Raw genomic sequence first — 12334 nt, 5'->3', positions numbered from 1 at the left:
ATATTATACTTAAAGTTTCTAAGATGTGAGTCCGGACCAGGAGGTGTCAAAGGTATCATTTCCTTTAACTTCAATCTTATTGCAATCCAAACTTTTGAAATTTAAATCCTGGAAATCCACTTTGTACTATTACAAAACAAGTAGGACTACGTGGTAATTATTTTTAGTAGCATGATATTTTAACAATTTTTTCAAAAATTCTTTGACAACAATATCACTGTTTTACTGGTACTAATGACAATGTTGTTGTTGTAAAAAAGTTATAAAAAAAGTTGTTGAAAATATATTTTCCTTATTTTTATAATGTCTGCCTTGTCACTTTGATCAACGATGAATAAATAAAATACAGCACTCCCACACTGCCTCGATTCTCCATGGTCTCTATATATACCTGCCATTGTTTCTCTCTATACTCACTCAGGAAATTCCCACATTGTTTCTTACATACAGTTTCTGTATATCCTACCAGTGTTTTTGAAGATGGAATGTTCAAAGGATAATGGTTACAGCAACAGTGACCCACTTAACTGGGGCATGACTGCGGATGCTTTGAGAGGTAGCCACCTTGAGGAGGTGAAGCGCATGGTGGAGGAATACCGTAACCCCGTGGAGACGGTAGGTGGGAAGGGCCTCACCGTGTCTCAGGTGGCGGCGGTTGCTATCGGCGGCGTAAGGGTGGAGCTGGCGGAGGAAACCCGGCATGGTGTAAATGACAGCAGTGATTGGGTGACTAAAAGTTTGGTGAACGGCGTTGATAAGTATGGGATCACCACAGGCTTCGGTGGAACCTCCTACAGGAGAACCAACCAAGGTGTTGCTCTCCAAAACGAACTCATCAGGTCATTCTTTCTTTATCTCTACATAACTTTATTTTAGTCAAACTTTCTGTACAAATTTAACTGACAAAAAATATACAAAATACTTGTTACTGTGACTATCATTATTTAAATACAATAAATGCAAAAAAAGAGAGGACAAAATGATCTCTATCAACTATTAATTAGTAGAAGATAAAAGTAATTATTATCATTATTTATTTATTTATGTACAAAATTTTATAATTCATTTCAAACTTAGTCATGTGTGAAAAATAAAAAGAGAAAAAAATAAATAAACGGGGAACATGTTTGTGTATCAATGGCATGTGAAGGTGGTAGCTCTGCATGTGTGAAAGATTACGAATGAAAGCGCCAAAGAACAGAGACACCGCACCACCCTCTGTTTTCACTTCAATGCAATACAATACAAAGGTCCTGCCTTTGCCTATGTTATTACATTCAACGCCAAAAAAAGAACTCCTTCCTTTTTTGTACCACAAAATCTTATGTGTCATCCATTCCAAGTTGTTACTCTACTGTTTCTTTTATTTCAAACTATATTTATTAGTAATTATTATTGTGGAAGTCAAATATGTTTTAATTCCCCTCATTTTTTAATTTCCATAAATTTATTTGTATTTTAAAACATCCTCGAATTTTATCTTTTCCAATATTCACTTTTATAAACATAATATTTCCTCTAAACGCAAATATAATATGAACATAACTAATTTCGTATTAATTAAAAATTAATTGATGTCAATTAGTTTTATTAATATCAACTCAATTTTTTCTGACATATTTATTATTGAAACTTAATATCATAAATAAAAAATTAATTGAAAAGTACAATCATTAAATCGAAGTTGTTTTAGGAATAATATACACAAAATTAATTAGATTAACTTAGTCCTGATAATTTTTTATTTATTTGAGTAAAATAAGTAATACAACTAAAATTCTTGGTTTTAAATCATAGATATTAAGATCATTACATGAAGAAGTATTATCGTTATTGTGAAAAAAAATTATATAATTTATCAGCGTAATCAATATTTAGTATTTAGGTAATACCATTATAAATATAATTAAATATGTGTTTAGTCCTCGAAGTGATGAAATATATTATTTAATATTAAAAGAATTGTATTTATTTATTGTTAAAATTTGAGATGAAATAAAATAATTATATCCAATCACTGTTAAGATTTAAAGATTCAAAAAGTTAAAAAAAATTGAATTCCAAATTTCAATTTTACGTATAAGATTATAGACTAATGATATATTTAATTATTATAATTACCTAGTCTTTATATTTATATTTCTACCATGATATTTATTATTTTTATCATAATTGATATATATTCATTTCAATTTACGCCATGTTTCAACCCGTCATGGAAAATAATATTTAAAATAATAAAATGTAAAATTGACCCAAAATCTGTTAAACCTTTTTGAATTTTCTATTTAATCAAATATTGAAGAAAAAAAAAATACCGCATACGCATATTTTAAAATTCACATAAATTGTATGCTTCAAGAATTTATTAAAATGTTTATATACGCATAAAAAAAATGTTTATTAATATATGAAATATTGAACATATTCTTCAACAAATATAAAGAGAAATCAAAAGTAAAAATAAAAGTAACATATTTAAAAAGAAGATAATTTTTCTAATATAAATTTTAAATACTTAACTTTATCTATTCACAAAATTTTAAATTTTATGATTTTGTTTTAAACTCTAAATAACATTTAAAGTCTTGAATTTATTAGTCTATTTTTTGTTCATGAACGGAATAAAGAGAAAAGAACAAAAATCCAAAATCAAAATCCGAAAATATAAAAACACCATAAAATATAATTTTAATTTTTTATGAAAATTTGTGAAAAAAATTAAAAAGGCGAATATAATTAATTAATTATGTTATTGTGGAACAAATGTTAATAAAATGTTTACAACTATAATCTGTTATATATAAATATTTTATTATAATTAAATAAATAAAATAAAATAATTATGATTTTATCATCACACAATAAATAATTAAAATAAAGGGTATTATAATAATAAATAAAATGAAATAAATTTTAATACTCTATAGAATATGTCATAACCAGGATCGCAATGTGGACTGACAAACTCTTAAAAATAATTAAAGAGTTGAAAATTAGAGTTTGGAATTTGGGAGTGGTTAGGCATATGGAAGATGTTAACACCACTACAACGCTTGCTTGAAAGCAGTATCTTTAATTAAACGTGCAAAGATGATGTGAGTTTTAAAATGGTTGTACAAGACAATACAAATGAAAGATAAATAATTTTATAAAATTGAAAAATTGTTTGCAAAATTGTTTGGAAAATGAGTAAGGATAATTTTGGATTTTTAGAGAGATGAACCTGACAAGGATTAACCTTGCTCCTAGGTATCTCTACTCTTGATGAAAAATCAATGATAACGTAGTTCTGGCTCAGATTGCTATAGAAAAAGATTGGTATTTTTTGGTTTTTTGAGATTTTATGATTTTTTTATATTTTTGAATTATTAGAAAAATGTCATGACATGATACTGAACTACATAAGAAACAATGAGAAGATAAAATTATTTTTGTGATTTTGAAAAGTTTTGTTTTTTTATGGTTTTTGACTTGATTATGAAATATTAAGAAAGGGAAAAACAAATTACATAAGAAAACTATCTTTATGGATAAGAAATTATCTTTATGATAAAAACAAATTATTTACATTTTATGGATAAGAAAACTATCTTTAATTTTTTTATTTAATCACTAAGCAAATAAGAGACTTGACATGATAATAATTATTTTTAATTATTACGACGAGTTCAATTATCAAACAAATCCGATACTTGACATGATAATCGAGCTATATTATGAAAAACATAATTATTAAGCAAGTCCCAAACTTGACATGTTAATAATTATTCTTAATTATTATGAGAAATTTAATTATCAAGAAAATTCGAGACCTGACATGACAATTCAAATGATTAAGAAGAATATAATAATCAAGCAAATCCAAGATTTGACATAACAATAAAATTGATTATGAAAAAATAATTATCAAACAAGTCAAAGACTTAACTTGACAATCAAAATAACCACACAAACATTTTATAATTTCATATTATTATTTTTATTTTTTTTATTAAATGAAAATAATATGAGAAAATAAAGGAATTTTATTTTTAGTTTTGAAGTGGTAAGTCCAATCTCGTCGTCTTTTATGGTCCATGCATTCCTGTCACATGCAAACTACTGTTTGGTCTTGCATGCGTTCATGAAGCTCATCTCTGAAACTGTTTTCTATCTTTGATTCCATGGTTGGTTCTTCTGCACCGATCAGAATCTTGTAGGAAGCCGTAGCAGTTAGTTGGGGTGTAGTCAATACTGTCAAAACTTAGCATTCTCTGGGTTTCGAGGTAAGGGAAGCTTGTAATTTAATTGTGATTCATGATTGTTTACTTGCTGGAATGATGTTATGTTTGATGATTTGGTTGATGTTGAAATATTGCATGTTTGTTTGGATGTATTGATGATTGATGAAAAGGCATAAATTGGGTAGGAATATAGTTTAATCGTGATTCTGCAATAATCTGTAGAATTCTGCAAACTGTAACCGAGAGTCATTCATGACAGTTTGGTTTTCCTTTGGTGTGTTCGATCTTAACTGGATTCTCCTTCTGAAGAGAATTTCAGTTAATGACCGTTCGGTCTTTTATTGGTAGGTTTGAACACTAAATACTTAGTTAAATTTAGTTTTCTATTTCTACTTAGTCATCAGCCTAGTCTGCGTATTCAAATAAGTTAAGTAATCAACATTATAGTCGTTTTCAGTATGTGAATAGATGTTAGGTTGCTTTTGTGGTCGGCTTTATATATATATATATATATATATATATATATATATATATATATATATATATATACACACACACACACATATTAGCTAGAGTGTTCGGTCTCTACAGTGCTAGGTCTAAGACTAGCACTCAGTCTCTTCAGTGTTCGGTCTTAGACTAAAGATGAGTATTATTAGTGCTCGGTATCGTACTAGTTATCGGTTTCTTCATAGTATTCAGTTTGCTACTGGTATTCGACGTCAAACAGTATTCGGCCTCAATAAATGGTGTTCGGCCTAGAGTCTTAGTATTCGGCCTAGGCTTAGTAGTGTTCAGTTTAAACTCTTAGGAGTCGGGTCAATGAAGTGGTTAATTTGGTAAATAGTGTTCGGTCATGTTAGTTACTAAGGAGTGTTATTCCATTCGGTCTCGTTCATAAACATGATAATACCTCTTTTGGTCTTGTTCATGATTAGTATTTTATTTTATTATTTTGTTTGATTAAATTGATAGTTAAGTATGATGATATTGAAGAGTGATATGAATTGAATAATATGGATGTAAAAGAGAATTCCAAGGAGGAATATCTCATGAATGGTATTGGAATGGTAAAGTATGAATGTGGACAAAGCTTAGCTGGCGTTTATCCTGATATTTTGTGATTGCTCATTCTCACGTAGAGAAGAGTAACTCATGTGTGGGAATGACAGGAGGTCCTAGACCATAAGGTGAACTTGGGCGAAACAGACTAACCTTGGGTGGCAGCTGTTGAAGGTATCCCGACTATTACATCACCCGGGTGCAAAAACATCGTAACTATACAGAATTCATACAGTCCGGACAGTTAGAGTAAAGTGGTCGATCATTGCATGCATTGACGTATAATTATGGTTGGAAATGTATGATTGGATGATTGCATGATTGACTTATTGATGTATATCAGATTTATGTTAAATATATGTTTTTACTGAATTAATTAAATTACATAAACTTACCCTATTGTCCTGACTTGTCTGTATTGTCCGTTCGAATGTCATTTCCTGTTGCAATGATCATCCTGTGGATGTGAGCATAAGGGGAAGAGTATCTACTAGAAGAGGCTCTGGAAGAAATGGAAGTGAAAGCTGAACCATAGGACCGTTCGGTCGTTAGAATTGGTTCTATTTTGTATAACCGATCGATGTAAGCTTAGTCTTGGAACCGTTCGGTCTAGACCGTCGTTTTGTAAAGTTTAAATTCTGAAGTATTGTTGTAAGGTCGTTCGGTCATAAACGTACTTATTCTCTTTCAAAATTGAATTGTAATATTGTTAACTGTGAATATTTTATGGTATGATTTTATACTGTATTTTTGGGATGTTACAAAAACACCACAAATAATCATTTTTTTTTATTTTGTGAATTTATCCTTTTATATGTAAAATATAGTTACACAAGTTATTAAAATGAAATAAAATATGAAATAAAAAATAACAATCTGAAATAAATTTAAAAAGAATCAGAATAGTAAAATAAACCGTGTGAAAGTGAGTGAACAATAACTAATATGCAACAAATAAAATAAATATCAAACAATAACAAAGATAAAAAAAAAACATGGAAATGTGGATTTATTAATGCATGGAATGTGTACGAAATCAAAAACTCATAAACATAATGTAACCCCTTAATTTTTGATATCTTGAAAAGATCAAGGATAAATTGAAAAATTTATAAAAAGAAATATTATTATATTTTAAATAAAACATATCAAATAAAAAAAATTTAGAAATGGATTCGTCGTCTTAACAATGAAACTTGATAATTTTAATGAAATTTAATATATCTTCAAACATAATTGTCTAAAATCCAATTACATAACTAAATGTTTATTTCAATTTATACATTACTCCGATAATTTCTGGAACATAAAAAAGTAATATTTCCTTCACATCTCTCCTGTTTCGTCCATTAGCTGCTCTAAAATCATATACAGTCTTAACTGAACTCACATATAACATACCTTATACGATTATCGTAGAAACACATATAGATGTATAAACACAAATAAACAGATGAGCTAACGTTTTTATTTGTTAGATACTTAGCTTTATTTCAAAAGAATACTAAATGATTAACCTTGGTAAAAAAATATCTTGAGCATATACCACATGGCGGAAACCATTTAATTGCATCATAAGATAGAATGAAAAGACATATTTTGCTAACCTATAAAATTAATGGATACACTTATAAAAAGAAAACTTTTAACAAAAAAATAATAATGAGTTTGTCACACTTGTTTTAACTTCCAACCAATAAAATATGAATCGGTATTTAATATTTTAACTAACACAAATAGCTATTGCACAAAATTACTAGAAGAAAATTACGGAAGAATTTAATTAAACTTATTATAATGGTTTAAACTTTTAATGACTTCTTTTGGAGTGTTTATTCATACCATTCTACCCACATGTTATCCTCCGTCCTAAACAAAATCTGCAGGTTTTAGATATAATAATAATAATATTAATATAATATTTATACCATCCACATAGGTTAAAATGAAACTATTCATAAATTACTTGTAACATGGGTGAAATAAATAAAGTTACCCCTTAAAATAGAGTTCATGAAGTTTGAAGGCATACTGCAAAAAGAATAAGTATTTCACATAATGAATAAAAGAAAACACATGAACTATCATAGTAAACCAGTGTTCTCGAAGAATATTCATGACCAGACCTGGAACCTTTCAAACTTCAATGCACTATTCTCTCTAAATGTAATTTATTACAATTAATAAAAATATACATTTAATTTACCTTTTTAAAAATAACATAAATTATTAGGTAGCCTAAAATACTTTTATATGAAAAGAAGTCTTGTGACATCCCAAAATATATAGCAATGTATATATGTAGAATGTATCGATTATAATAATAGAAAGCAGTTAAGAGTACACAATAGATAGGATTAAGGAGTACAGTTATCCAAGTCTGGCTGGGAAGTCTTAAAACTTAAGAACAAGTTCATAATTCTCCAAAATACATGATTGAATAAAGATTCAATGGGACCTAAAGAGTGTTTCCAAAAATACAGATCATGATAAAATGAAGGCTAGAAGTCTTCCAAATTAAAGAGCTATTTAAAATAAGAGCTAGTAGAAATCCTAAGCACTAGGGGTTGGGTCTTCCTCAACTTCCAAAGCTTGCTCCAATGGTACATCATCACCTACTGCTCACATCCAAAGGATTGGATGATCATCGCAAGGGAGAAGACAAACACATGCAACACATACAATGCAAGGGTGAGCTAGATATAAAAAGCATGTTATCTCATAACACAGTTAATTCATGTCATCATACATAGATACATATACAAAAAAAATTAAAGTATACTCATAACCCACATTTCATAACCTCACACGACTCATATTTACACTCGCATAGTTCAGCTGGTCTTTCTCCAACACTATACAAGGTAAATCCCCAACACACGACTCATATTTACACTCGCATAGTTCAGCTGGTCTTTCTCCAACACTATACAAGGTAAATCCCCAACACACGACTCATCCGGATTTGTATAACTGTCGAACTATTGGTCGTCTTTGCTCTTGCGTAGTTCAGCTGGCACTCCCCAACACTAGCAAGGTAAATCCCCCAAATCTGTCTATGTCTAAACTCTAAGACTATAGACGAGGACCTCCCTCTACTCTCACCACTCACATTGTCCTTCTCTATTTGAGCATGAACAATGCTTTGAGTTTAGGGATAGACATACCAGTTCAAAGCTCCATACAGTTATACAGAACAACATCATCACCCCACACATCACTTTCATCCATCTCTCCCCGAGATGTCCTCTTCATATTCATTTACATCATCATACAACATCAACCATGTCATAAACACAACTCATAAATTACATACTTTCACAAAACCATCACGTATTAACACAAACTTCTTTAGGACTTTTAATGTTCAATACCTAAGTAATTCAAACAGCTTGGAGACCCTCACCAATGGATCCGAAAGGGTCAAAAACCCCCAGAACGAACTAAAGAACGTCCAAAACGGACATCCGGAACTCCCAAAACATCAAAAACACCAAAAACACTCAACCTGCGACACATAATTCGCTCAGCGCACCCCCCCTTGTGCGCTGTGCGAATTTCCCAGACAAAAGGACCGCTAAAATTCGCATAGCGCACCCTATTTCGCATGGCGAATTGATTCGCAGCGTACATCACTTCAAACCTCTCGCTATGCACCTCACTCGCTCTTCGAATTAAATAGGCAGTGATCCTAAACCACCACCAGTCGCATAGCGACAGGATTCGCCATGGCGAGTCCAAAAACAGTGAGCATCACCCTCTCGAAATTCGCACAGCGCACTAACTCGCACAGCGAATTTCCAAAACAGTGAGTACCCCTTTTCAGGGTCTCGCTATGCGAGACAACTCGCATAGCGACACTGCATAATCTGCAGTACGTGAATTCTGCATAATCACTCACTTACACTAACCCTTACCATTTCTAGGACTCTTGGTTAATTTCTAAGACCTCTTATTCGATTATTACTGGTAATTCTTCTTGTCTAGATGATCCAAACCCTCCCTAGTATTAATGTAAAGTGATTAAATTCAGTTTTACCATTTAAAGCATCAATCCTTGCCACTTATGAACACATTCTCATCTCAACCATTATCTCAGGACTTACTCAGTTCTCTGACCCCTCACCAGTTCTGTTGACTCAACTAAACTATCCCAACTGCCCAATTGGTCACCGGAGAAGAATCAGATGTCTGAACGCATCAGTCTCACCTTCGCCGCCAACACATATGACTAGTCACAACGTACTGGACCAGGCCAGGGCTGCTCTATGATCAGGGATGTGCCAACTCAGGTTTTTAAGATTCTTCTATCCTACCAACACAGTGCTCTCAACAAGTCCTAATTGCCTTATAGTACTCTAGACCCCATTCACCCAATTTTAGTACTCCACTTCCCTCACAGTAACCTAAAGCAGTACATGTATCCACTCACCATCCATTTTAATTATTTCCCAGAGATCTTACTCAAATCCAGAAACCCAGTACAGCCAACGTAATGCTCATTCAAGTCAAACAAAGTTCAGCACACTATGGTTACATAACTTCCACACATCCAGTAGATACAAATCAACATGCTCATCACAAAACATAATTAAACAGTACATAGCAGTTCAAGTCAACACACCAATTCAGGACTTAACATGCAGATATCTCAAAATAATTTCAAACAAAGAACTAGCTCCCCTTACCTTGAAGTTGAGCAGTACAACCAGCTATAGTGCCCTAACAGTGCCTTCACAGTGAAGACCCAAACAGTGCCCTACAACCACCCGCTCAAATGGAAATTTAATCGGATGGAGGGGAAGCTCTCAACTCCGTGAGCGAAAGGACACCACCTATTCGAAATTTCAACGGTGGAAAGTGGTGGAAAGGTAGAGAGAAGTCAGAGCAAGAAGAAGAAGGAAATGAAGATGAGTCTAGAGAGAGAAAGGGAGACTGAAATTAGTTCAGAGTTGGAGAATGAAGGGACTCCTTCTAAGTTTCAGGGTGCCTTTGGCCTTTTGGGCCTGGCTGCCTCAAGAAATAGGGCCCCGTAGCCCATAAAATTCTCAGGACCTTACATTCTCCCACACTTCAAAAATTTTCGACCTCGAAAATTAGACTTACCAACTAGAAGGAATAATCCATCTTCATCACAGACTCTGGAACCACCACTTATTTTGACGAAATACTACTCCCCTCAACTTCACCAACAATGAAATACTGCCTCTGTACTAAAATGCTCTAATGCTCAACAGTGTAGATTGGTTTAGCCATTATTCTCAAAACAATTCTAAACCTATACGCCTCAACTTTTAAGTACCTTTCTTTCATATAACCAATCCTATGGTGTCTGCCACACTGCTAACCACTTATCAATCTTCCGCTACTTCTTGTAAATTTCTTTTGAGACTTCCACTAATCTAGTCTTCAATTTAACCCTTGACTCATACTCATTTACCTCCTCTTACTTCTTCTAAGAACCACCACACCATTGACTTGATCATTACCGCTTCTGATTTAACTACCGTCTGTTATGCTCTTGATCACCTTTAACCACATCCATTCTGAGGACTTCACATTGCTTTACTGATCTTCACATAGTTTCCAGCTATACTACCCGATTACCAAATTAAATCTTTACTCTGTTGCAGCGAGAAAACCAATTTGAGCACTCTATCTTCACTTCGTTATCTCACTAACTTGAACCATATGTAACTCTTGATCCACTAGCTTGCACTCATACTTAGATTTGTAACCTCTTCAACTTGAGATCACTAGCTTGATCGGTATCAAGCCAACTCATGATACATCTCAAACTAGGATTGTCCAACCTGCGCTTTCTCAACCATTTTGAGAAACCCACTAGTTATAGTATTTCAACTATACTAACAAAATCACTTTACAGCTTCACTATAGACCCCAATCATCATATTCTTTAACCAACTCTTATTCAATACTTGTCAAACCAAGAACTTGAATCTTCTCTTTGTGCAACCCTTCTATTAACATTTCCCTACCTTTGGATTGCCACCATAACTCAAAACCATAACTTAAATCATCTTTCTCGTCCACCGACCCACTCTTCATGTTCCAAATTCATTAATACTTCCTTACTTTAAAGTTGACCCTGAAGCTTGAAACCCAAGGCTCACTTATCTTCCCTGCTTGATACATGTTTCTTTCACACCTAAACTCACTTCTGACTCTTGAAGATTACCAAACACTCCCAACTCATGCTCATATAACAACATCAATACTGTTTCAAAGAGCTCGTCCCTCACAAACCACCAATCCACAATTTTGAAAGCTCTTCATGCATACCTATTACTGACAATAACATGCTCACCATCATCCGCTGCGCTACTCTGATTCCTCACACCCCCTTGTTCACTAGTTGACTCAAAGAACACTTCATTACGTCAATCGTAACCCAAACATGATCGCCCTTGAAAAACCTTCTTCAAAACTTCCATGATATCCTTGCCATTTCCTTTTTTTTTTTTTCAATACTACCTTCTACTCCACAGAACGAACATGCTCGAAATCACTCCTGATCGTTATGACTTATATTAGATTGTTCCAACTTGTCCTCTATTTCTCTTCTGAGATTCTTCAACCTCGTAGTTCTCCCTACGATTACACTGAGCCCAAACATTGCTGCTCTAACTAAAACTCCACCTTCCTCTTATACTACTCAACTTCAACAAGAACAATACATAACCGGTGCTGCCTAAGACCCCACTCCAAAATGAATTCCACTTCTCCAAAATATAAAAAATCTCATACTTGTCACAGAACACCAACCGAAACCCTTACACTCAAAAGATTTATCTTCTCTTCTCCACTCATCCTTACTAGAATCATCTGACTTCGACAACCCTTCTTCTTCTCATTTATAACTTGAACCACGTCTAATACCTACCCATTTATTCTCTTTCTAAAAAAAAACAACACTTCTTTTAAAGACCATAGCCACCCAAAATCGAATTGAAACAATTCATCCTCCCTTATGATCACACCTCAAATGTATGAAGGAACAACGCCATCTCGTTTTCCCTTACAAT

At 32.7% G+C, this 12334-nt stretch overlaps 1 pseudogene; it reads left to right on the top strand.

The window, feature by feature from the left end:
• The first annotated feature begins 438 nt into the window (after window positions 1–438).
• On the top strand, window positions 439–880 carry LOC148194661 (phenylalanine ammonia-lyase 2 pseudogene; annotated as a pseudogene).
• The last annotated feature ends 11454 nt before the right edge of the window (window positions 881–12334 follow it).

This window comes from Vigna umbellata, chromosome 8 (genome assembly GCF_029865625.1).
Source record: "Vigna umbellata cultivar VRB3 chromosome 8, Vumbellata_1.0, whole genome shotgun sequence".
NCBI classification, from domain to species: domain Eukaryota; kingdom Viridiplantae; phylum Streptophyta; class Magnoliopsida; order Fabales; family Fabaceae; genus Vigna; species Vigna umbellata.
The sequence above is the reverse complement of the archived record's forward strand: the minus strand, read 5'-3'. Positions and strand labels throughout refer to the sequence as shown.